Source organism: Dromiciops gliroides, chromosome 5 (assembly GCF_019393635.1).
Source record: "Dromiciops gliroides isolate mDroGli1 chromosome 5, mDroGli1.pri, whole genome shotgun sequence".
In the NCBI taxonomy this organism is placed as follows: domain Eukaryota; kingdom Metazoa; phylum Chordata; class Mammalia; order Microbiotheria; family Microbiotheriidae; genus Dromiciops; species Dromiciops gliroides.
In genome coordinates, this window is record NC_057865.1 from 296,207,005 (window position 1) to 296,232,914 (window position 25,910).

At 46.3% G+C, this 25,910-nt stretch overlaps 1 protein-coding gene across 12 annotated transcripts in view; it reads right to left on the reverse strand.

Moving 5' to 3' along the window:
* PPP6R2 (protein phosphatase 6 regulatory subunit 2) overlaps positions 1-25,910 on the reverse strand; it is a 152,905-nt gene that overhangs the window by 109,410 nt on the left and 17,585 nt on the right. For 4 of the 12 annotated variants that reach the window (XM_043968429.1, XM_043968428.1, XM_043968417.1 and 1 more), the window contains exons 2-5: positions 18,458-18,533; positions 7,345-7,499; positions 6,675-6,750; positions 6,413-6,589 (exon numbers count right to left, since the gene is read on the reverse strand). The exons of 1 other annotated variant lie outside the window; for it this stretch is intronic. The gene's annotated coding sequence lies outside the window, so the exon portion shown is untranslated. Of the gene's footprint in view, positions 1-6,412; positions 6,590-6,674; positions 6,751-7,344; positions 7,500-13,655; positions 13,762-18,457; positions 18,534-21,665; positions 21,807-25,910 lie in introns of those variants that run through there. 7 more of the 12 variants (XM_043968420.1, XM_043968427.1, XM_043968419.1 and 4 more) reach the window with 6 other exon arrangements.

Sequence of the window (25,910 nt, forward strand, 5' to 3'; positions counted from 1 at the left end):
CCCTGTCTGTCTCTCTCTTTCTCTGTCTGTCTGTCTGTCTCCCTCTTCCTCTCCCTCTCTCTCTCTTTCCATCCCTTCCACAAGCAGAGGGCATGAGCCTTGGAGGAATGCTTTGGTCAGCTGGCTCTGCTACAAGCTGGGCTCCCCTTTCGGTCAGTCCTATTCTGGGGGCAGCCACACAGGCTGTGAGAAGCCCGTTCTGGTTGAGGAGTTAGTCAGTCATCTCTTTAATCAGACATTCTAGAACCTGGCAGGGACTTGGAGTCCAGCTCACTGGCCTGGTCCATTGGCTTTCCTTTTTAGCAGAGCAGGGCACGGGTTCTTTCCCAGTCCTGTGACTGTTTTCCCTCGTCACCATGTTGCAGAGGTCACTGAGCATGGCCCGACCACTGTCAGGTGTGTAGTCGACGGGATTTGTGTGGACTTATGGCTTGGACCACATAGCCTCTGAGCTCCCTTCAAACTCTGAGAGTCTGTGACTCTCTGAGTCACAAACACAGATCACCTGAAGGGCAAAAGAGAAGGGCGAGGCATGTGTGAGGCTGCATCACATGACACACGAAGGCATAAAAGACGCCAAGTCCATTCCCCAAGGAGGCAGAGCCAATCAGAATGCCCAATGAGACCAATGGATGAAGCCTTTGACTCGAGATTCTACCCATGTCTCTCCTTACCCAACCTGCCCACAACTGGTGTGATGTCAGGTCACCACCTCCACCTCTTCTCCAACCAAAACTGGCCTCTGCCCCAGGAACCAGCGGGGGCTTTGCTAGGCCAGCTTTGGCCTTACTCATGTGGCTGGGATCTGGGCCTCCACATCACTGGGGCCCCATTTCCATGCTCATCCCCTTTATGTGCTGTCTTCCTCCCCATGACCATGGAAGCTGCATTGTTTGCTTCTACTGTATTCTCCAGCACTTAGCACAATGCCTGGCACACAAGTGCTTAGTAAATGGTCTGCCTACCTGCATACCTACCCACCTACCTATTGTGGTGAGGTGCTGCTCAAAACCTGACAGATCCCAAGCTCTGGGGCAGCGCACACCTAGAAGGGAGGGCTGGCCAGGGCTGGGTTCTCATCCCTTCCAGGCTCCACCTGAATGTGGAACATATATCCATGGTATCTTCTGTCTCCTAAATGGGTGGGTATCCTAGCAATAAACTCCATAGTGAATTCAACTTCAAGTGACCCTTGTCTGTGCCTTACAATCACAGACTTGGCTCACTGAAGCAGGAGCTGAGTCAAGCTTCAGGCACTACAAAAGGACATGAAGAAAGCTGAGAGATGGAGTGCCTTATTTGTGGGGCAGACAGGAGACCAGTGCCACTGAATGGAAGAAGATATGGTGGGGAGTGAAGTGTAAGAAGACTAGAAAGGTAGGATTAGGGCAGGTTATAAAGGGCTTTGAATGTCAAACACAGCATTTTATATTTGATCCTAGATGCCACTGGAGTTGAGGGGGCAGAGTGTGTGTGTGTGCGCGCCTGTGCACGTGTGTGCATGCAGCAGCTGTGTACGTGTGCATGTGGCTTCCCCAGAGACTTAAGTACTACAGGAGAGAGTAAGCCCTCAAATGTTGAGGGAAAATGTTTGTACTTTTATTACCTTCAGAGTAAGTAGTCCTTTGTAAAAAACTGGCTGATGTGAATTGCTTACAAATGAAACTGGCAGCTGAATCACTATTGGTTAAGAGTGAGGGGTGGGGGCAGCTAGGTGGTACAGCACATAGAGCACCAGCCCTAGAGTCAGGAAGACCTGGATTCAAATCTGGCCTCCAACACTTGACACTTACTAGCTGTGTGATCCTGGGCAAGTCACTTAATCCTGATTGCCTTGCCCCCCCACCCCCCAAAAAAAGGGTGGGGGAAGATTGGGGGGAGGGAACAAGAAGGAATGGGGGCTTGAGCCAGTGGCATTAGAGCAAGATCTTGTACCCCTCAGGGGTGCCCTAGGACCCTAAAGGCATAATGTAGCCCACCTTGCCCTGGTAAAGTGAATCTAGAGTCACAGCTAAACCTTTTTTCCCCTGGGATTTTGCCCAAGGAAGTTAAATACCAGTGTTTCCAAATGTCCTGTCTGCCCACCTTATTTCTCATTTCTCCTCTGACCAATGGAAGATGTAGAAGGAATAAAGATACTTGGAGGCAGACACTGCATTTCCAAGTCTTATTCCAGTGATTGCCCATTTGGGTTTGTGCTTGAAGCTCTCTTGAGAGGAAGTTGTGGAGGCAGAGTCAGTTCAGAGAGAGGGTCTGAAATCTAAAATTTCAATTACGTTCAGATCAGACACTCAGCTTTTCTTTTTTGAACTTGAAGAGAGAGACTTAGCAAAGAAAAAAGCCTCTTAAGGAGGGGTGCTGTGAGACCACAACAGAAAATGTCATTCTCTAATAGTTCAAAATGGGAAATGGAGTGAGTGCATGCAAATAAACTTTTAAAAATATAATCATACATCATTGTAAATGGTTCCATTGGTAATGCGGCCCACGCTTGCCAGTAACGTCTCATCTGACAATAAAACACAGCCTAACACACCAGTATTCTGAGTGGAATTTAACATTTCTAGCAGCATTATTATTTGGTTTCTTCTGATCCTAGGAAAGTAACAGTCCCTGACAAATGCTGTCATTTATCTCATCAAACTTTATGTGCAAAATGAATTTAAACTGAGCCAACAAAGCAGACTAAACTCCTAACAAGAAGGCATCTTGCACTCAAGGATCACTACAACACAGCCAACAGCCAATAGGTGTTATACCTGAGACACTGAGCGAATGAAGGCCAGAAAATGTGGCCTAAGAGGCCTCTGGGCAAGCTTTTCTAGTGGGACTCTGCTGTCATAGTTCCATGGCCCTTGCCAAGCAAGAAGGACTCATTCGCTCACTCACTTGCTCGCTAGCAGACAAAGAGAGCATCCAGATCTACTCGATCTCCCTTACACACCAATCTTCTCCTAATCCATCTTGGACTCATCAGGACCCTGGCTGTGAGGGGTGCCCTCCAGTCTGTCTCAAAGAATTCCCAGCTTTCTTCGAGGCTCAGCTCAAGCACCACTCCCAGAGGAAGCCCATCTGGACCACCCCAGGTGCCAGCACCTACCTCCTCCAAAGCCAATTTGCAGATTTGTTGCATTTCATTTTCTCACACATATTACCCCCGATACCCCCCTAAAGTAGAAGTTCCTTGTGGACAGGAACTGTTTTGGTTTTACATTCACTGTGCTAAGTAACCACAGTGTCTACACACAGTAGGCCCTTCATAAGTGCTTGTCAAATTGCAAAACTGCAAATCCAGATTTCCTTCCTCTACAGTCATAAAGCTACTTTCTCCCCAAATCTGATCAAGCTAAAACAAACAACCAAGGACCCATCACAAGGGAACCAAACTGTCCCCGAAAGACTCAAAGGCTCCCAGCTTGCACACCAAGGGGAGATCAGCTAGAGAGGCTGCTGTGTTTGCTCTTCCAAAGCTCCTCCTCTCTGTCTGAAAACCAAGTCTTGCTCACAGTCAAGAAAAGGAGAAAGGGAAACAGTGGTGATTAGCATATCCAGAGCCCACAAAACAAAATAATAAGTACTTGAAGGAGAAGAAATAGTACAGGGAAAATTTCACAAAAACTTTCACTTTACAGAAAGGCTTTCAGTCAGCAATAACAGACAAATGCTCAAATACGATTTCAAATACTTTTTAATGTCCAATAGATGGAATGGTTTAATAGTGACCCTCTGTTACGCCAAACTCCAATAAAGCGGTGACAGAGGTAATTGGAAAAACCAATTATAAGGACAAGATTCTATTTTTTGCTTCAGAAGATGCCCTAGGGTAATGGGATAATTCTATCCAATGCTTATATCTCTAATAAGGGGAAATGATGATAAAAGTGAAAAGAAGAAATCACGCGTATACAGTCTTTTGGGGCTCACAGAAGACTTTGTTCACAATGTTGCTGGCAGGTATAGAACACGTAGAAATCCTCTCCCTCCTCACTGAGGAGGAAATGGAGGTTCGAAGGGGCCATCTGATTTAAGTACAGTCATAGAATAAACAGTAATAATATGGTGCTTTACAGTTTGCAAATGCTTCACAAATATGACCTCACTGGATCCTCACAACTACCCTGGGAACTTGGTGCTATTATCATCTCTGTTTTACAGATGAAGAAATAGAGGTAACGTGACTTGCCCAGGGTCACCCAGCTAGTAAGTATCTGAGGCTGAATATGAACTCAGCTCTCCCTGCCACCTCCAGGCCCCTCTGGCGCCTCCTAGCTGCCTAGTCATAGAGCTAAGAAATATCAGTCAGTACCAGAGTCTTCTACCTAGGGAGGTACCTTGAGACTCAGAGATGGCTCCAGGAATGGAGCCGTTTGGACACTATTCCTTAGAAACAAGCTGAACGAAGTGTTCTCATGTTCCTGGGAACTGTAAGAGAGGCCCAGCCCCTGGATGACAGGCTCCCAGTCACTTCTACTCTTGTAGGCCCATGAGCTCTGTGAATGAATGAGTCTTCTTTGCAGGGACTGGGGGGGTGGGGGGGGACCAGCACAGGCGTCTCTCTGGACGGCTGCACACAGCTCTAGCTAACACTGGGCCTCACTAAAAAGCACAGAAAGGAACCTGGATGGAAGCACCAGACATAATAAAAGCGGCAGCCTTGCTAGGCCTGCCAGAGTCCTCTGCTCTAGCCACTTCCACACTCCCCACTCCATGCCCGACTCTCCCCCAACCTCATTTGCTGGTCAGCAGTCAATTCTACTAGATTCAACCACATTCAATGATGTAATCTCCATAAGTTGTTTCCTCCCAAGAAAACGAAAACTCCACGGGGTCACTCTCCCAGCACCTGGCAGGGGCCCTGGCACTCAGCAGACCCTTGAATGCATATTGGGCCAGACTGAATTTGCTGAATCTCTAGTCTAGAGATCATATTCCCCAAGGAGAATTTGTAGCTCCAAGGGTGCAAAGAACTGTTTTCAGGTTCTCTTTGTACCTCAGGTCCTCGAACTACTATTACCCTTGTTATGTATGCAGTAGGTGTGTCATAAATGCTTGCTGAATGGAATTTAATTGTTTACAGTGAGATTTAAGGGACATCTACCCCGTGTTTCATAAGTTTGGTTATTTTTGTTGCTGGCTATTAACTTTATAAATTTAAAAATTAACAGACACAAGAAAACAGCCAAAGGTGGTAAAGGTCAGTCTGGAAGAGGATGCTATGCTCAAGATCTGTTGTCTGCTCTTTTATTAAGCTTCTGCCTCATTAAGGGGCTGGCAGGGCCGGGGGGGGGGGGGGGGGGGGGGGGAGGGGGGGATTAAGATTCTACCCCTTATTTTGTACATTTATTTGATCAGTTCTTTTCTTAGCAGTTAGTAAGTTTAAAATTAAGTAACCCAGACCAACTTCCTGGTGTCCTTTAGCACCCCAAGCCTCTCCAACACCTTACCCAGACCTACCCAACACAACCCACCTTCCTAATTTCTTCATCAAAACTTACTTTTAAGATGCTTTTTGCTATTAGGAAGCATGAGAAACTGATCACTGCTCATGTGGCATCCACTCCAACCCATAAGTGAAAAAGAATCCCATTCAGAGCTCCCTGGCGACTGGTTATCCAACCCCTACCGAAGATCTGCAGGCCAGTGGACTAACCACTCCTCTGGCAGTGCATTCTGCCTCTGGAAAACCTAAGGAAGAACTCTCTCTCTTAACCTCCCACCTTCATGTGCTCCTGGTGCAAACACAACAAGTCTTGAACATGCCCTCTTGTGTATCTCCTGTGTCCTCTGTTCTTCAGGCTACACAACCCCCATTCTTTTCACTGATCATTCCATGATATGAACTCAAGACTCTTCACCATCTTGATATCTTTGAAATCAACCGCTGTCTAGTCATCCCTCCTGACCTTGTCTTTTTGAGCTTGAATTTTGGAACTCAAATGAAATGCTTTCCATAGTCTATTAAGTTCTATTCTGTTCAATTTGGCCCAGTGTTCTAAGCTGTCAGGATCCTTATGAAATCCCAGGGGAGATACTCCAGGGATTTGTGCTTGGCCTGGGGCTACTTAGCATTGGTATCAGTACAGCTGATAAAGATATGATGGTCTGCTTTTCAAGGTAGCTACTCTTTCCAACTCTGCATAATCTGTAAATGTGCCTTGTATGCCATCGCACCTTCATCAAGTGTACTGATTATACATATAACCTCTATCAGATTGCTTGCCTTCTTGGGGAGTGGGGAGGAAAGGGAGGGAGAGGAAAAATCCGGAACTCAAAAATCTTACAAAAATGAATGTTGAAAACTATCTTTACATATAGTTGGGAAAAAAATTAAATACTATGAAGAAAAAAAAACATAAAATGTACTGACACAAATGTTAAACAGCCCAGGACCTTGGGCAAACCCTTGGGTTACCTTCTACTGCAGACATCTTTCCAAGTGGACATCTAAAATTCATGAGAACTCTTGTGGGTCCAGTCATTCACCAATCAGATCAATCTCACTGTATTATAGGGAAGCCAAGTTATATTCTGGTCTGAGAAATTTATTAGTTGTGTGATCATAAATCTCTGTTTACCTCAGTTTCTTGATCTGTAAAGAGGAAAATAATAACAGTACCCACCTCCCAGGGTTGTTGTGAGGGTCAAAAATGACAGAATCATAGTGAAGTGCTTACCATATGCCAATCACTGTATTAAGCAGGTCACAGGTCTTTGGACTGACTGGAGAGTCCACTGACCCACTTACTGTGCCTGTTTTGATAATAAATCAGAGATAAATCAGAGAGCTTGACTTGCTTCCTCAGTAATTATTAATTACCACCACACTATCATCTGGCCCACATCCCTTCCAGTTTCTTCACTAGAACAGTATGAGAGATTTTATCAAATGCTCCACTAAAAACCCCCCAAAAACAGGAAAACCAGACCAACAGTGAATATCCTTGAACTATCAGCTGACTGACCTTGTCACAAAAGGAAACGAGGTTAGTCTGGCAGAGGCGTCCTTGGTGAAGCCAGGCCGCGAGTTGGCAGGCACTGCTTTCTGTTCTAGAGGCTCACTAGCCATCCCTTAAATAAGTTCTGTGCCGTCAAGAACAAAATCAAGCTCGATAACCTCGAGTCCCATTGCCAAGGTAGCATCTACCCTCCTCCTCCAATCCTGCACTAAGTAGTTTTCCATCCTTCAGTCTTTCGACAACCCCTGACAGGCTAAGGTCACTTCCAATGGTTCTTTCAGTACCGAGAAAGTTCTACTTCTGGGACAGGTGACTTGAACTCATAACAGCAGCTAATTGTTCTTTTACTATCTCCTTACCTTGGAAATCAACTTGCTATGAGTCATACCTGTTCTGTCCTTTTCAGTCCAAAGATATTCTCCTGGGTGGAGAAGACAGAAGAAAACAATTGACAGCTGAGCCTTTTTTCCTGTCACTGGCTGTCATTTCAGTTCCCTCCTCAGACAGCCGCCCTCTTCCTCCTTTGAGGCTTTTCTTTTCCCTCTGCAAAGGGTGAAAAACAAACCTGCCTTTTGGTTATCCTGAGCTTTTGGCACCAGCCTGATTCTAAACTCACATTCCAAACAATATCCTGACATGATAGCATCACTGCTAACTTAGGTGAAGCTACCTAGCAACTGACTCAAATCTCCAGGTCTTTTTGCATTGAGAACACCCCCCCCCCAATAAACTCTAAACCTATAGAATTGAGGGCCAATTACTCAGTCTCTCTAGGCCTACCTTGGACTTAATGATCTCTAAATTTCATGATCCTATGATGTGAACATGGACCACAGTTTATCTGGAGAACTGTGAAATGACTTATCCAGAGTCATATGGCTAGTAAGTATCTGAGGTTGGATTTGAACTCAGATCCTCCTGACTCCTTCCAGGTCTAGCAATTTATCCATTGTGCTGCCTAGCTGCCTCTGAACACACAGTGGTCCATCAGTGTCCCAGAATGTTGACTGTGACTGGGATAAATACAAAGAAGCATGTAAAGAGATGAACTGATATAAAGTGAAGTCAGCAGAGAAAACAATAGACAGTGACTACAACAATGGAAACTGAAAGAACCACCAGAAAAAAGTCAAAAATGAATGTCGCAAAATTACAAAGAACAAGCTGGCCCCAAAGAAGAGGTATGAAAAGGTACCTCTTCCTACTCTGATTCAGAGGTGGGAGGCCTATGAGTATAGAGTATTACATATAATGTAAGATTTTTAACATATATTGTTTTTGCTGATTTTTCATTTTTCTCTTGAAAAATCTTTTGCTACAAGGGATGGCTCTCTCAGAGGGCAAGAGGAGGAATGCTGGGGGAAAATCTAGGTGACATAAAACAAGAGATATCAACAAAAATTTATTTTTTTACAAAGAACAAAGAAATTGTAAAAGTGACTCTTGAGAAGGTTAGACTTCTGAAGAAAGCCATGGAATGAATCTGGGAGAGGGAGAAATTTAGGAGAAACTGAGAATAAGCTGAAAGAAACTAGAGCACCAGAGAACACAGGTTTAATCTGATAGAAGAAAGGGATTAAACAGTAAGAATCTGAAAAGAAGGCTCACAGGCCAAAAAAAAGGGGGGAGGCAAAATTAAGAAATGTAATTAAAACAAATTGGTGAAAGAGTTTAATGAGAAAAGGGAAAGGAAACAGAGTGTGACCATCAAGTGAAGAGGTAAGAAAAGGCTTCAAAGGTCATCCAAGGTCCTTATAAGTGAAGTTCAAAAAAACAAGACAAAGAACCTGAGTCTGCATGAAGGACACTGGCAATTTTGAAATTATTTGCACTGAATGCTCTCCTACATTCTCCCATCACAGCCCAATGGCTTCCATCTAGGTGCCAAGGGTAGGCCAATCTTTCCCCTAGAGGACAAGGTAAGGAGACACTAGGTACTTTCTCCACATTCAAGGTACTCAGGAATAATAAAGCATTTCTGAAATAGTCATTTCACTTTTGCACCAGTTTCCTCAAATGTAAAATGGGGGTCATAACAGCAGGGTGTTGTGAGGATCAAATGAGAAATTATTTGTCAGATGCTTAGCACAGATGTCCATCAATTGGGGAATGGTTAACAAGTTGTGGTATAGGATTGTGATGGAATGCTATTGTGCTTTAAGAAATGATAAGCAGGGTGCTCTCAGAAAAACCTAGAAAGACTTACATCAACTGATGCAAAGTAAAGTGAGCAGAACCAGGAGGACATTGTACACAGTAATAGCAATAGTCATATTTTACCTATTATATCTTTTTCTTGGATTTTTTTTGTTTTGGGTTTTTTTTTTGTCTGTGTTCTCTTTCACAACATGACTAATACAGAAATATGTTTTGCATGCCTGCATATCTAAAACCCTTATCAAACTGTTTGCCTTTTCAATGAAGGGGGAGAGAGACAGTGGGAGAGAATTTGAAATTCAAAATTGTAAAAAAAACATGGCTAAAAACTGATTTTACATGTAATTGGGAAAAATAAAACATTAAAATTAAAAGAAAAGAAACACTTAGCACAGTGCCTGGCACATTGTAAGCTTACTAAAAAGTACTGTTGTTGTTGTTGTTGTTCCTTTTTAAGAAAAAAATGCAAGTGGGATTTCAATGGGGAATAAAAGAATTTGAAGTGGAGAATTAACCCTTGTGAAGAAACTGCAAAGTGGAGAAATGTCACACAGAGAAGGAAGAGAAGCAAGAAGCCCCGTCTACAAAGTGCAGAACTGAAAAACAAATCTGAGGTCCTTCTTGAAAAGGGCACTGGATGTTCTGAGGAGAAAGCAGCTGTTGTCCTCCACAGCATGAAATAATGGAGCCACCAAAGCTGTCAGATGAAGGATCATCCACTAAGGGTCAAAGGAAGAACTGAAAAGTAGTAATGGATGGAGACTCCCTGTTTGGAGTAATCAAGGCAGCTGTTTGTGAACCGGGTAATAACAACAAAGAAGTCTATTGCCTTCCCAGGGCATGTAGGAGAGATGGAGAGATGGAGAGATGGATGGATGGATGGATGTGAAAGATGGATGAGTGAATGGATGGATGGATGGATGGATGGATGGATGGATGGATGGATGGATGGATGGATGGATGGATGGATGGATGGATGGATGGATGGACGGACAGGTGGACAGATGGACGGATGGGCAGATGGATGGTAGTTATATTGTCTCAGGCACCAGAGATACAAATACAAAAGTGAAACCATTCTTACCCTCAAAGAACTTACATTCTAATAGGAAGAGAAAACACTTATGAGTGGTGACCAGGAAGTAGACACAGAGGAGATATGAAGGAGCCAATTGACATATCCTTTCCCCTAGCAATGTTAGTATTGATTTAACTGCTGTTCCTATAGCAAGAAATAGAGGGGGTAGCTAGATGGCGCAGTGGTTACAATGTTGGCCCTGGATTTAGGAGTACCTGAGTTCAAATCTGGCCTCAGACACTTGACACTTACTAGCTGTGTGACCCTGGGCAAGTCACTTCACCCCCGTTGCCCCGCAAAAAAAAAAAAAAAAAAAAAAAGAGAGAGAGAATAGAAAGCTTGGGGTGGGGTTTAGTAGGGTAGGGAAGATGACAAGATGTCCCATAGTCCTGGGGTTCCTGGCAGATTCCTAGACATTGAAAGGGCATGAAGTACCTCTGAGGCTGGCTAGACCTCAGTTTTCACTCACTCTTTCACCAGATCTGGACAGCTCAGTCATGGGATAGAACTCCAAAGCTGAGTGATCCCAGGAAGTCTGGATTTCCTAAATGATGTAGGGAAGGAGATGCATCCCAAGATGCCACAAAGAGCCTCCTCAGCCATATACAATGGTTGTTCACCAGTCACTTCTGGTGATTCCCATGGGTACAACCGGAAGGGCAAGTGTGGCAAGAGACCTCCAGGGAAGTACCCCAGGGATCTGTGCTTAGCCCAGCGGTGATAAGTATTTTATTAATGCCTTTAAAAAAAAAAAAAAGGCATGGCCAGGGGGCAGCTAGGTGTGCAGTGGATAAAGCACTAGCCCTGAATTCAGGTGAACCTGAGTTCAAATCCAGCCTCAGACACTTGACACTTACTAGCTGTGTAACCCTGGGCAAGTCACTTAACCCTCACTGCCCCACCAAAAAGAAAAAAAGAAAAGAAAAGAAAAGAAAAAGGCATGGCCAGCATGCTCATCACATCTGTGGATGACAACAACCTGGGAGGGATAGAATTAGTCTATGAGGGGCAGCTAGGTAGCGCAGTAGATAGAGCACTGACCCTGGATTCAGGAGGACCTGAGTTCAAATCCGGCCTCAAACACTTGACAATTACTAGCTATGTGACCCTGGGCAAGTCACTTAACCCCAATTGCCTCACCAAACAAACAAACAAACAAACAGAATTAGTCTATGGACAGAGTCAATATCTAAAAAGATCCAGAAAAAAAAATTGGCTAGAGCATTAAGCTGTATGGAAGAAGATGAAGTTCAATAGAAATGAATAGGAAGCCTTTTTCTTGGGTTCAGAACACCAACTTCACAAGTACAAATTGGAGGAGGCGCGGCTGGGGCCTCCCCTAGAGCAATCATCCTTTAGCTCCTCTTCCTCTTTGCAGCTAAACTCCTTGAGAAAGTCATGTGTTCTGGGGACCTCTCTCCCCTCACTCTTTTTTTTTTTCTTTTTGCAGGGCAATGAGGGTTAAGTGACTTGCCCAGGGTCACACGACTAGTAAGTGTCAGGTGTCTGAGGCTGGATTTGAACTCAGGTCCTCGTGAATCCAGGGCCGGTGCTTTGTCCACTATAGCGCCAGCTAGTTGCCCCTCTCCCCTCACTCTTTTCTAAACCCTCTGCAATCAAGCTTCCAGCTAAAACTGCCCTCTTCCAAGCTTCCAGTGAGCTCCTAATGGCCAAGTCCGAGGCTCTTTTACAACCCTCATCCTTCCTGGTCTCTTGGCAAAAGGAGACACTGTTGTCTACCTTCTTACAGAGGCTCTCTTCCTGGGCTTTTGTGACCAGCTCTCTCCTGCTTCTCCTTCTCAGTCTCCATTGCTCGTTCTTCACCCATGTTACTCCCCCTAACTGTAAACACCCCGCAAAGGCTCCACGGTCTCTCTTACAGCCCCTCCTTTTCACTCTAGACTATCTCACTTGGTGATCTCATCAGCTCCCAGGGGCTCAATTCTCATCTCTATGCAGATGATTCCCAGATTTATTTATCCATCCCTGTTCTCTCTCCTAAGCAACAGTCACACATCATGAAATGTCTCTTGGACATCATGAGCTACAGATCCTGATAAGCATCTCAAACTTGACAAGACCAAAACAGAGAGTCCCCAAGCCCTCTCCTCAGCCCACCTTCCCATTTACTATTGTGCCCATCCTTCCAGTCCCTGAGGCTGGCCACCCTGGGCTCACTCTAGACTGTTCACTCTCATTCCTCCCCATATGCATCTAATCTGCTGCCAAGGCCTGTCAATTCTACCTCTCAAGACCTTTGCACATCCAACCCTTACTCTGAACTCACACAGAGCACAACACAGTTCACTTCACTGCCTCTTGCCTGTTTCCCTGCTGCCTCGAGTCTCTCCCCACTCCAATCTAACCCCCAGTCAGGCACCTAAAGGGGAGGCCTGACCACAGCAACCCCTACCCCACTTCCTCAACAAGCTCCTTTGACTCCCTAGTACCTCCAAGAGCAACTATCAGTTCCTTTGTTTGACATTTTAAGTTCTCATTGCCTGGCCCTTCTTCCCTTCCACCACTTCTTAGAGTTTACTCCTATACCAGCCTACCTGCTGTTCCTCCCCCAGAATATGCCATCTCCCACCTCCAAGCCTTTGCAGTAACTGTCCCCCACTTTGGAGTTTTCCCAGCTCCCTTCCAGACTCAGGAGGCCTTTCCTGGGTGCCCCAGCTTGCTGCTGATGTCTCCCCCCTCACATGCCCTCCCCTTTCTTCTGGGTGTCTCTTAGACCATTAGAATAGGAGCACCTTGAAAGCAAGAATTGCTTTTGCCTTTCTTTGTATTCCCAGTGCTTAGCACATCACCTGACACATTCTTGTTCAGTTATTTAGGTCATGTCTGATTCTTCATGACTCCGTTATGGGTTTTCTTGGCAAAGATGCTGGAGTGGTTTGGCATTTCCTTCTCCAGCTCATTTTACAGATGAGGAAACTGAGGCAAATAGAATTACGTGACTTGCCCAGGGGGTCATACAGCTAAGGAAGTATATGAGGCCAGATTTGAACTCAGGTCTTACTAATTCCAAGCCTGTTATTCTATCCACTGTGCCAAATATCTGCCCCCACCCCCAACACATAATAAGCAATTAATTTTGGCTGAATGATGCTTGACTGAAAATACATGTAGGAAAAAGCAAAAGCAAGACTGATAACAATGAGAATTAAGATTGAAGTGCCACTTCAATGTCTGTGAAGCATCTCACAAGTTATCTCATTTGGGCTTCACATTAACTCTGGAGTAGGGGCCATGATTATTATCCCATTTTACAGAGGAGGAAACTGAGGCTGAGAGATGTGAAGTGGCTTGCCCAGGGTCATACAGTCTCTGAGGTAGGTTAGAACTCAGACCTTCCAGACTCCAAGAGGAACACCCTCTCTCCACTGATTGCCTGCAGCCAAAACAGAACTCCTGGAAAGGAAGAGGGGACGGGTGATGAATTCAGGAACTGGGTCACAAACCTGGCCTAGAGGCATGGCATAGTAGTGACGTCCAGGGGACTTCCATCAGCTGTCTGCTAGAGCCCCCGCAGAGCCAGCAGCAGAGCATCCCATAACGTCCACTACACTAGGATAAGATAAATAATTTCATCGTTTGTAGTGGCATTTAGTGTCTTCCAAATCCAACGTCTTATTTCCTAAGGAAAGCATTTATGGGCCATGGGCACAAGGCATCGGAGTTATCTAGAAACCTCTAGTCTATTTCATTTCTTAATCAAGAGTCGTATTTCTCAACATTATTCACTGTGCTCACAGAACTCCAGTAGCTCTTCCCAGTAACACTTCCCATGAGGATCAACTATAGATTGCTCTGTTTGGCATTCAAAGCCCTTCCCAAGCCTGTCAGGCCCTCCCCCTCCTTCCTCCTAAATGCCATCCCACTTTCTATCTCTGTACCCTCCTTTCCTCTACCATGAGTCCTTTCCTCGTCCAACCCCCACCCCCGCCCCCACCCCGCTGCAGTGCGGATGCATGGACTTTGCATCTTCTCACACGGATGCATGTTGGCTCCTTAACAGAATGCAAACTCCAAGATAGCAGATACCACAGCCCCAACACCCAGCTCAGAGCCCATCTGTTGTACCTGCCCAGCAAAGACCTCTTGACTAATAGCGGTGCCTTACAATGACATCCTTCCACAAAGGACAAGTTCTACACCAGATGCCTGGCTGCTGGGCTAGGAAGCACGGACCTGGAGGAAGTAACACCTCTACTCAGACTTGGGAGAGAGAAGAAGGTTGAGCATAGTCTGAAATGTCCTCTAGGTTTGAGAGGGGCCAATTTCAAAGGGTTCAGAGGAAGAATGGGTCAGGTGGATGCCACGGACAAATCAGCCCAGGACAGATAGGAAGCTTTTGAGCATGAAACTGAAGTAACGAAGAGAAACATCTGAATGTGGAGCAAAAGTATGAATTGTCTTAGGAGGCAAAGGAAGTACACAGGGAACTCACTGACCAAGTTAGATGTTTTTTAGGGGGAAAAGATATAGACAGAAGATGGGAGCAAGGGCAGATAACAAAAGAATGAATGGAAGAGGCCCACATGATCCTATAAAAATTGGGTCAGGAGTGCTAAAGCTCAGAATGGAAGGAAGGTGAAGGACAACAAAATGGGATCTTTTGGAAAGCTATGTTGGGGTGGCTGGGATACTCATTTTGCTTCTAGTTTCTACGCCAAAGATGATCTTTTCAGTGGAAATGTGAAGGCCAAAATGGCTAATGGGGATTTCATGCTCAGGAGAAGTCGAGAGACAAAAAAGAAAGCAGCTGGCTGCCAATGAAGAATTCAAGTTCCCTGGCCCAGATGAATCACCTCCTCAAATGCTGAGAGAACTGATGGATGGGACTACTGAACCACCACTGATGATGTCTGAAAGACTATGAAGAACAGGAAAGGTAACTCAGGAGTGGGTACAAGTAAATTCTGTTCCAAGTACAGAGAGCAGGGATTGGAATCAATGAGCTTGGGGCAGTAGGTGGCGCAGTGGATAAAAGCACTGGTCCTGAATTCAGGAGGACCTGAATTCAAATCTGGCTTCAGACACTTGACACTCACTAGCTGTGTGACCCTGGGCAGGTCACTTAACCCTCATTGCCTCACCAAAAAAAAAAAAAATCAGTGAGCTATAGGCCAGGGAGCTTGGACAGGATATCTGGGTAGAGAAGTGGCATGCCACCACGGATCAAGAGCAAGACAGGGAGATGTGGGTTTGAATTCTGCCTGACACACATGGGCTGTGTGCCTGGGAGCAATCATTCAACCTCTCCATGCCCCCAGAGTCTCCAAGATCACAAGCTTCAAAAGAGTTGCCAATTCAACAATAGAGGGGGATCTGCTCACTGGGAAGTCACTAAACTAATACAATCGTAGGTCTGATCCAAAAAGAAGAGAGTGAACATGTTAGAAAAGGAAGCAGTGATCCCAAAGAGCTGGGCTGGCTTCCTCAAGAACGGCTCATGCCAGGCTAGCCTCATTTCCTTTGAAAACTGCTACATCAGGGGATGCTGCAGATTTTGCTCACCTAGATTTCAGCAAAGCATTTGGCAAAGCCTCTTCTGCCATTCTTGTAGACAAGTTGAAGAGGTATAGCCAATTAAAGGAATTCAGAATTGGATGGATGGCAAGACTAAGAGAGAACGTTGTTATATCAGTGAACCACGCCGCCCCCCCCCCCCAATCTCTGAAAAGAATCAGAGGGAGGTGTTTTCTCATCTCTTCATTGAGGTCAGGCTTGTTCTTTATAATCTTGTAGCATTCACTTTCTTCTTTAAAAAATAAATTGCAGGGCAGCTAGGTGGCGCAGTGGATAAAGCACCGGCCCTGGATTCAGGAGTACCTGAGTTCAAGTCCGGCCTCAGACACTTGACACTTACTAGCTGTGTGACCCTGGGCAAGTCACTTACCCCCAACTGCCTCACAAAAATAAATAAATAAATTGCAATTGATTTTTTAAAAAAAGAATTCAATGTCAACCTGAATGGCCCTCTCGTGTGTCACATTTTATTCCTAACTTGAATAAAGACTTAGATCACAAAGTTATCAGATTTGGAAATCACCCAAAGCTGGGAAAGATCACTAATAAGATCCTGGCAAGGCTGAATCTCAGGACTGAATTGAATTAGATAAAATTCAATACAGATAAATGTAGAATCTTGCAGCTGGCCTTCTAACAATCAGCTTCCCCAATACAAGATGGTGGAGGCCTAGCTAGACATCAGCTTCTCTGCAAGAAGCAATGGCATAGGGGGCAGCTAGGTGGCACAGTGGATAGAGCACCAGCCCTGGAGTCAAGAGGACCTGAGTTCAAATCCGGCCTCAGACACTTGACACTTACTAGCTGTGTGACCCTGGGCAAGTCACTTAACCCTCACTGCCCCACCAAAAAAAAAAGAAGCAGGAGCAATGGCATATCAGTGGCCTGCGGACTGAGTCAAGAGCCAAAATGGCTAATAACATAATCTTCAGCTGCATGAGAAGAGGCTGGAATAGAGAGATAAGGGTCCTGCTGTCCTACTCTGCCTTGACTCTGGCAGAACAATGATAAGCTTGAAGGCTTGCAGGAAGGCTAATCAGAACAGTGAAGGCTCTTGAGAATTAGTTTAAGGAAATGGACGTATTTGCCTAGACATGAGAAGACTCTCAAATGCAAGGAACAAGGAGAGAGGAGAGTTGTGTTCTACTATGCAGAAGAGGAATCTGGACTTGTTCTGTTTGGCTCTGGAAGACAAAGTCAGGTGCGGTATATGTAAGCTGAAGCTCGATGCTGAGAAACACTTCCCAAGAACCCGAGGGGCACCTCAGCAACAGCTGGAGGAGTGCTCATCAAGTTTATTACAGTGGAGAGATCTTTTTTAGTTATGGGCTGGACCATGAGGGCCTGAACACCTCATTTGATTGTTCCCCAGATGTTCCCCAGAACATCCTTTCCAATGGAAGGACCAGCCCAAGGTGCTCTGGAGAGCCTGGTGGCTCCTGAAGGAAGAACCTTGGCACATGAAGCTGGCACAGCCAGGAGTCTCCCAGGACAGTCAGGCCTGGACGGGCACTCCCTTACACTCTGCAGAAGGCTAAAGGAAATGAGCATAGGAGCCCTGTGTAGCACAAGGTAAATGGGTATGAAGTCGCTTTCAGGATCTACTCGAAATGCCTTGTTGTCTTGTGCCTCTCTCGCAAAGAATGCTACTCAGAACGGAGATCCCCATTCAAAGTGAAGCTTTTTGCCAAAATCAGTGCTTGCTCAGCTTGGAGGCAGGATTGATTATCTACAGAAGACAGAGGTCAGTTCAGCTGACTATTTCTGTTCAGTGAGAAAACAGTATCAACTGGGCAATTCAATACCCCAGCCAAAGATTCCTCAGTCTTCAGATCATTCACTTCAATGGAAATTCATCCAATGGAGGCCAATGTAATGGGAGTTCACGGATACCAGTCAATATGTATTCCTCTCCAGACACAGAAGTGTTACAATGTAAAAGAAACTAACAAAGAAGACCTGGCGAGCTAGGCCCTCAAGACCAATTTTTAAGGCATATGGTGTTTCCCAGATGCCTTTTTTTTTGGGGGGGGGGTTGGGGGGGGAACTTTTCAGAATTATTCCTATTTGGATTTTACCTCTGATCTAAGTCTATGGCAAGAGACAGAGGGGAGGAAATGGTTTTCCCTCCTCCTCCTCAACATTCCTTAATTTAGGAAGTCTTCATAATGTAGTAGGCCAGCAAGCAGATCAGAAATTCTGGTCATTTCTCTCTAGGAATAAATTTTCTCAAGATGACAATTTACACTTGCAAATGAAGGCAGAATGAATACAGGAGAAAAAACTGAGGAGCCAAGAGACTTGGGTTGGTGGCCCTACCATTAATGGTAGTCCAACCCTTAAAAACCTATGTGACCTTGGGCAATTTACATAGCTATTCGGTGCCTCAGTTTCTCCTTTTGTAATGAGAATAATAATACTCTACTAAACTACATCTCTAGGGCACTATAAATATGAAACGGTGAACATTTTAACAGATTAAAAAGATTAGGGGGGAAGCTAGGTGGCACAGTGGATAGAGCACCGGCCCTAGATTTAGGAGGACCTGAGTTCAAATCAGACCTCAAAAACTTGACACTTACTAGCTGTGTGGCCCTGCGTAAGTCACTTAACCCTCATTGCCCCACAAAAAAAAAAAAAAAAGATTAGGGAAAAGCTATTCTCATACTATATTAGGAGTCACATAAAAGTACTTTAGAGGAAAAAACTCATAATTTTAAATTTTCATTACCTTAAACCAACCAGTCTAAGGCACCACATCCCCTGGTTCTGTTGACACCCTGCCAAATCCACTGGTTCTTAGATTGCTGAAATGGGATCACAAGAAAATGGCCACAATATTAAGTACATTAAATATATAGTTCAAATAATATATTCATTTTCAAAACACTTCACATTTACTAATGAAGCTCTTTAATGAACAATTTGCTTATTCCTTATTCTTCCAAATCACTTCTACAGAGGTAAAGAAAGATAGGGGGTAAAGCCAAGAAGAATTTGCCATTGCTGCCCTCAAAGTCCCAATGAAAAATGAATGCCAAGAAATTGAAGTTTATTAGCCCAACAAATCAAAAAATTCAAAGTAAATTCATGGAATTCTGACAAAATGTGTGCCTGAGTGAAAAACCCATATGCTGCCTGACTCCCACCTTCAGGCCCAGGGCAAGCACAGCTCCTTAGCCCTGCTCTTCTTTCTCCCAGCTGCCTCCCCCAACAAGAGGACCCCTGTGTCAGGGGACAATTCCCCTGGGCACCCCAACTAGCATCACTTCAGAGCTGGGATGCCTTCCAGAGCAGAGCCAAATGCTGCCCTGACTTTGGACACAAGCCCTGGAACCGTGACATTGGAACTGGGCTATTCTTTCCAAACTTCAACTTTACCAAAGATCCAAGCAGCCCCCACCCCTGGGCACCAGAAGGGGCCTCCATGGTCATCTAGTCTAACCAGCTCCTACTTAAAGGAAACATTCTCGCCACCAAATACTTTTCATATAAATGTCGCAAATGACATCTGCTTGAAGTTATATATGGTAAACGGCAGATTGAAAACTGAAATTGAAATTCTGCAATCTGTTTTCTACTAGTAATGATGCAGCCTCCAAAGAAACAAAATGAAGGAGGGGGTAAAGGCTTACAAAAGTAAACCAGGAACAGGCAATGGGCCCCTCTCAGCTGGAGAAGCAAAGGAGAACACAGGAAAAATCGAAATGGCCCTCAGAAAAAAAAAACAACCAGTAAAGCCAAACCAGAAACAAGCAGCACTAAGCAGAACAAGGCCACTGCCTTCTCCATGTGACATTTTCCTTCAAATACTTTGAGAAAGCAATCATGCTCCCCACCGTCTCACAAATCTTCCCTTGATTATAAATATCTCTAGCTCCTTCAGCTGATACTGCTTTCCCCCTCCAGACCTGTGATGTCATCAGGGAAAGGAATTCCTGGTGAGGAGACTCCTTCCCCCAACAGAAATCACCACCTATTCTACCGATTAGAATCATCCAGGTTCCCAGAGGACTGAGAGTCTCCTTGGCTTGCCCAGGGTCAGAGAGAAGCCTGGAACCCAGGTCTTCCTGACTGTCGCTCCACCATCACTGCTGCCCCAAATGGCATGAACCCGAAGTCTTTTATCAGCCTGGCTGTTCTGCTCTCAGAGTTCTCCACCTTCGCTAGGGTCCTTTCTAAGATGCAATGCCTAGATATGAACATAATGCTGCTCCAGATACGGGATGGCCAGGGCAGAGCCCTGGACATTATGACTCCTTTAATATAATCTACAACACATCACCTTTCTTGTCCCCCAGAGTCCATTAGTGACTTACACCAAGCACCAATGACAAAAAGAAAAGAAAAATATCAATAAAACCAAAGGAGGAGTCCCAAACTGCCAAGACCAGTTGGGAAAAGTGAAGAAAGCCTTTGGCAGACACCATTTCTAAAAAAAGGGAACAACAAATAGGGGGACCCTGAGAGAGCAAAGAAGGTACAAAGGGAATAAATAATTCAGGGAGGGACTATTAGCAGAAAACACCCTAAGAAATGGCCAGCTCAAAAAGAAGGGTCTGGGCATAAAAAAAATCCACAGGAGAACCTAAGAGTGGCTCACGCAATCGAGGACTCACAGGGCCTTGAGGAAGAAACATGACATGGTCCAAAAAGGAATAATCAATGGTGTAACAGAAGAAAGAAAATGAGAAGTCACTGAATGGCCAGCCAGAACCGACTGAAGGGGGACAGCCTAAGGCTGGCAGAACACATGAAGATAGTAGTGGCAGAGAGGCAAAGGCTTGCTCCACAGAACCGAAAAGTGGGCTCTGAACAAAAGAACCAAACACAGCCGAAGACCAGAAATCCACAGCAAGACAAGAGAGGAAAATGACTGAGAAGATCCCAGTGACAAGACAGGAGCTGGGCTGCGGAGAGTGAACAGGGACAAGAGCCCCAGGAAAAAGTGCAAGAAGGCAGGCCTTCTGCAGAAGGAAAATGCGTCCTTCAAGAGAAGGGGCTCCGAAGGATCCCAGAAAAAAGGGTTCAGTGACAGCCCCTGTTCCATCAAAGGCAGAAAGTAGTTGAAAAGGGGAATGTAAAAATAGGGAGAAGAAAGGACTATTGGCTGGTTTCCTAGAGAGAAGTGGTCGGTGGAGCACACCTACTGGAGAGGAGGAGGGATCAGTGACAAAGTCCAGGACTAGAGGTCAGTGACAGTCCATCCATCCACCCCTTAAGAGGAAAAGGAAGCAAAGACAGGGCCACTGGAAGGGAGAACAGGGACAGTGAGAAGGAAGTGCCAGGCCCCAGGGACAGAGTTGGAGGCAATGACAAGGGCCTGGGAGCAAAGAAATGACAGCAGCCAGTGACAGGCGGAGGCAAAGCCGGGAAAGCCGGGGTCCGGGAAGAACAAGGGTAAATGCAAGGGGCCTGTAGCAGTCTGGGAAAGGGCAGGGCAGGGATGGAGCCAGGAAGGCACAGGGGCAGCGGCAAGGGCAGGGGCAGTGCCCAGAAGAGGCAGGGCCAGGAAGAGATGGGAGGAAGATGGGACGAGGCAGGGTGAGGACCCCGAGGAGGAGGAAGGGCAGAGGGCCAGGGATGGGGGCTGGAACCACGGGGACGGCGCCAGAGGGGTGGGGGGACAGTGACCGGGCCGAGAGGACCCGACCCCGAGAAGGGGCCCGGAGGCGGGACAAGGGCAGAGGCAATGACAGGTCCGGGGCGCCCCGGGCCCGGGCGGGGGTGGCCGCGGGGAGGGGCATCTCCCGCCAGTGACAGCAACAGGTGAAGTGACAGCGCGGGGCCGGGCCCACCGAGCCGGCCGCGGGCCGGGCGGGGCCGCGGGGCCCCGGGGGGGCGGTCACGGGGGCGGCGAGTGACAGGAGCCCGCGCCGGCCGGGGGGAGGGGGACCCTGCTGCCCTCCCCGCCCCCCCCCGCGCCGGCCCTCCCTTACCTGCGCCTCGGCCTCGGCGCCGGGCTCCGAGCGCTCCGCGGGCTCCGCGGCTCCGCCGCCGCCGCCGCCGCCGCCGCCGCCGCCGCAGGCCTCACCGGCTCCGCCGCGGGCTCGGGGCTCAGGCCGACTCACTCCAAAATGGCGGCTGCAGAGGCGCCTGACACGCGCGCGCCCGCGGCGGCGGCGGGGCGGGGGCACGGGGCGGAGCCGGGGGCGGGGCGACCGGGAGCGCGCGGGGCGGGGCGGGGCCGAGGCCGGGGCTCTCCCGGTGTCCTTCCTCTCCCCGCCCCCCCAGGCCCCGCACGCTGGGGGCCTTTGCCCTGAGTGGCCGAGCCCTTCCTCCAGCCTAGCGCCCAGGGCCAGGCCAGGGCCTTGGAAACTGCACAGGACTGACTGACCACGTGGTGCCAGGGGTAAGGGGCTGGATCCACAGAGCAGGACCTGGAAGCCTGGGCCGCCTGGGTGGCTGATTTCTGTGGTCCCTTCCCGAGCGAAACCCAGGATCCCCAGTAGTTCTCCCTCCCCTCTCCTCTCTCCATCTCTCTCTCCTTCTCTTGTCTCCCTCCCTCTCAGTCTCCTCTCTCATGTCTGTCTGTCTGTCAGTCTCCCTCTGATAAACCCTTCTAGTGATGCTGTGTGGTTACCAATCTTAGTGGAGCGTGACCTGAAGGGAAATTAAAAACACAGAGCAGGGGGTGGAAGCAGGTGCAGCACCTTCCCCACACAAGGCGTACTCTCGGAGTACTGTGCTTTGATGGATGTCACTGAGGAAATGCCACACTTGCCAAGGGGCCTCATGGAGCTCTGTCTGAGGTCAAAATCCCCAAGTGCCCCAGGGCAGCACAGTGATAGAGAACTGGAGGGTGATTTGTTTGGCCACAGCCTGGGACCCACAGAGTAGCCCCTTGAGATCTCTTGAACTATAACTGGTGTCCTCTCTCCCCCACTGATGGCCTGCACGTGCATCTGGGCTCTCAAAGGCCTCCCATTGTGTGACATCCTCCTGGGCTGGGCAGGCTCCAAATGCATAGGGCCCAGAAAGGGACTGCATCCGTGCGTGGTGCAGAAAGGCCCCCCAGCAGAGAGGAACTTTTCAGTTACAGCAGCTCAAGAAACAGGAGGCATTGTGGGCATCCGTGCGCGTGTACTTCTCAAAGTGTCTATCTTCCCTAACTAGAGTTTAAGCTGTTCCCTGGAAGACTGGGCCCAGGTCTCTATTTCATAGCATTCTAGTCAGTTTCCCCCAACACACACACACACACACACACACACACACACACACACACACACACACACACACCTCACTCAATGAACTCTGTCACTTCTACACAAATACACAAACTCCTCTGTTTGGCACTGACCAACCTGGCCCCAGTCTGTCTTGTGGGACTTATCTTACATTACTTCCATTTCACACTATGTTCCAGCCAAAATGGCCAACTTGTTCTTCTTCACATGTGAAATTGCAGCCTCGTCCCCTTTGGCTCAGAGACTGCATTACTGAGCTTATACACAAAGGTATACTACCCAAAGGAAGTCATTGATAAGAAAAAAGTCCCCACATATTCCAAAACAGTGATAGCAGCCCTTTGTGTGGTAGCTAAGAATTGAAAACAAAGGAGATGCCCATGGATTGGGGAAAGGCTAAACCAAGTGTAGTCTGTGAATGGAATGAAATACTATTGTGCCGTAAGAAGTGTGTGAGGAATACAGAGAAGCCTGGAAAGATCCCTGTGAACTGATGCAAAAAGAAGTGAAGAGAGTTGAGAGAACTTGGTACACAGTGACAACAGCCATGGCAATGGCAAGAACAAGAGCACCCAAAATTCAGAAGTGAATGTAACAAAATCATAAAGACCAATCAAGATTTGAATGAAGGGAGATGAAAAGACAGCCCCAGTCCACCCCCTCCACACACACACATCCCACACTGGGTGCAGGGGTGGAGTCCTACTGGAGCTCCTTTTTCAAGCATTTGATCACTTCCCCTGAAATTTTTTTTTCCTTTCCAAAAAATACTATTTTTCTTACAGGATAACTCTCTGGGAGGGGAAGAAGGAGGAATATGTGGGATACTATCATGATGTAAAAAATAGAAAATATCCCAAAAAGTATTTTTTTAAAAAAGAAACAAAAGCCTCTCCTTTTAATATCAAGATTCTACTGGTGTTGTTGAATGGCTAGAAAACGTGGAATACAGCGGTCTCCAAAGAATTTCCTTTTTTTTTTTTGGCGGGGCAATGGGGGTTAAGTGACTTGCCCAGGATCACACAGCTAGTGTCAAGTGTCTGAGGCCGGATTTGAACTCAGATACTTCTTAATCCAGGGGCAGTGCTTTATCCACTGCGCCATCTAGCTGCCCCCCAAAGAATTTCCAACTAACATCACATGGATACAGAGAGCAAAACCACCCTGACACTCTGCCTCACAACTGACAGAATGCCAAAAGTGAAAGATAAGGGCAAATGTGGTTCGTGTGTTGATTTGTTGATGAGGAGAAATCACCCCATTAACACAGCAGACAAACTGTGCAGCCTCTGTCTGGAGCTCCCAAAAGAGAGGACCCAGGGCTTCAAGGATGCCCGGCCTGAGCTGGCACAGCTCACTCCTAGCAAGTTTTTTCCTGACATCAGGCCCAAATTGGCCTCTTTGCAACTTCCATCCATTAAGTCCTGGTTCTCTTCTCTGGGAGGACCAAATAGAACTTTTTTTTTGGACATTTTATTTTTTTCAAAAACCTTATAACAGATGTATATAACCAACCAAGCAAACAAAATCCCCTCTTGAGCCCTGTCTGGAAAATTGATATGTCAATCTGCCTCCCAAGACCCTCCTTCTGGGTCAGGAGGTGGGCAATATGTTCCTTCATAAGTCCTCTCCTAATTCTTTCAATGCTGTTTTTTGTTACAATGTTGTTACTATATAAATTATTTTCCTGGTTCTGCTCACTTCACTCTGTATCTATTCATAATAATGATAATAAGAACTAACATTTATATGGCACTTTAAGGTTTCAAAATAGCTTACAAATATTATCTCATTGGACCCTAACAACTCTGGAAGGTAAGTACTATTTATTATCTCCATTTTATAGATGAGTAAATATCTCAGGCTGAGAGGTAAAGTGACCTGCCCAAGAGTCACAGAGCTACAAAGTCTCTCAGGCAGGATTTGAACTCAGGTCTTCCTAACTCCAAGTCCAGGATTCCATCCACCATGCCACGTAGCTGTCTTCCCAGGTTTCTGAAACCATCCTCTTAATCATTTCTTAAAGCACACTAGTATTCCATTCTATTCACAAGCCATAATCCATTTAATGGGCACTTTATTTCTATTTCTTTGCCACCATGATAAAAACTGCTATATTTTTTTGTAGATGGGAGCTTCTCCTCTTTCTTTGTGGGGTCTGGGTAGGGTACAGACCCTAAATGACATCACTAGGTCAAAAGATAGGTATAGTAATAGTAACTGGGGGCCGATTTCCAAATTGTTTTCCAGGATAGTTGAACAGTTCTCCATTTCACCAGCAGTGCATTAATGTATTATTTTTCCATAGCTCTCCAAAATTTGCCATTTTCCCTTTTTTGTCAATTTTTTTCAATTTGATTGGTGTGATGTGGTCATTATTAGTGATTTTTTTCATATAGCTGTTAGTAGTTTACATTTCCTCTTTTGAAAATTGTCTATTTATATCTTTTGACCAATTTATCACTTGGGTAATGGCTCTTATTCCAAACAGAATAAATATAATCCCTTCTCCACATGACAACCCTTCATATACTTGAAGACAGAGAGGCAGCTTCAAAATGGTAGAGTGGTAGGAAGAAGTAAAGCCTATTTCTCCCATCAGCCCTCTACCACACATGTAGAAAATGTACCAGACCAAATTCTTAACAGGGAAGTCAAGAAAAATTCATAAAGGGTGATTTGTAGGGGCAGCTAGGTGGCGCAGTGGATAAAGCACCAGCCTTGGATTTAGGAGGACCTAAGTTCAAATCTGAATTCAGACACTTAACACTTACTAGCTATGTGGCCCTGGGAAAGTCACTTAACCCCAATTGCCTCATGAAAAAAAAAGAAAAGAAGAAGAAAAAGGGTGATTTGTACAGCCCAAGCTTAGGGACATACAGAAAGAGATCTATAGACACTGGAAGGTCGGTCTGGTAGGAAGGTGCCATGTTGACACTACCAGAACCCAGGGACTGATAGAGAACCAAGACTGGGCACTAGGGCAGGAAGCACTTG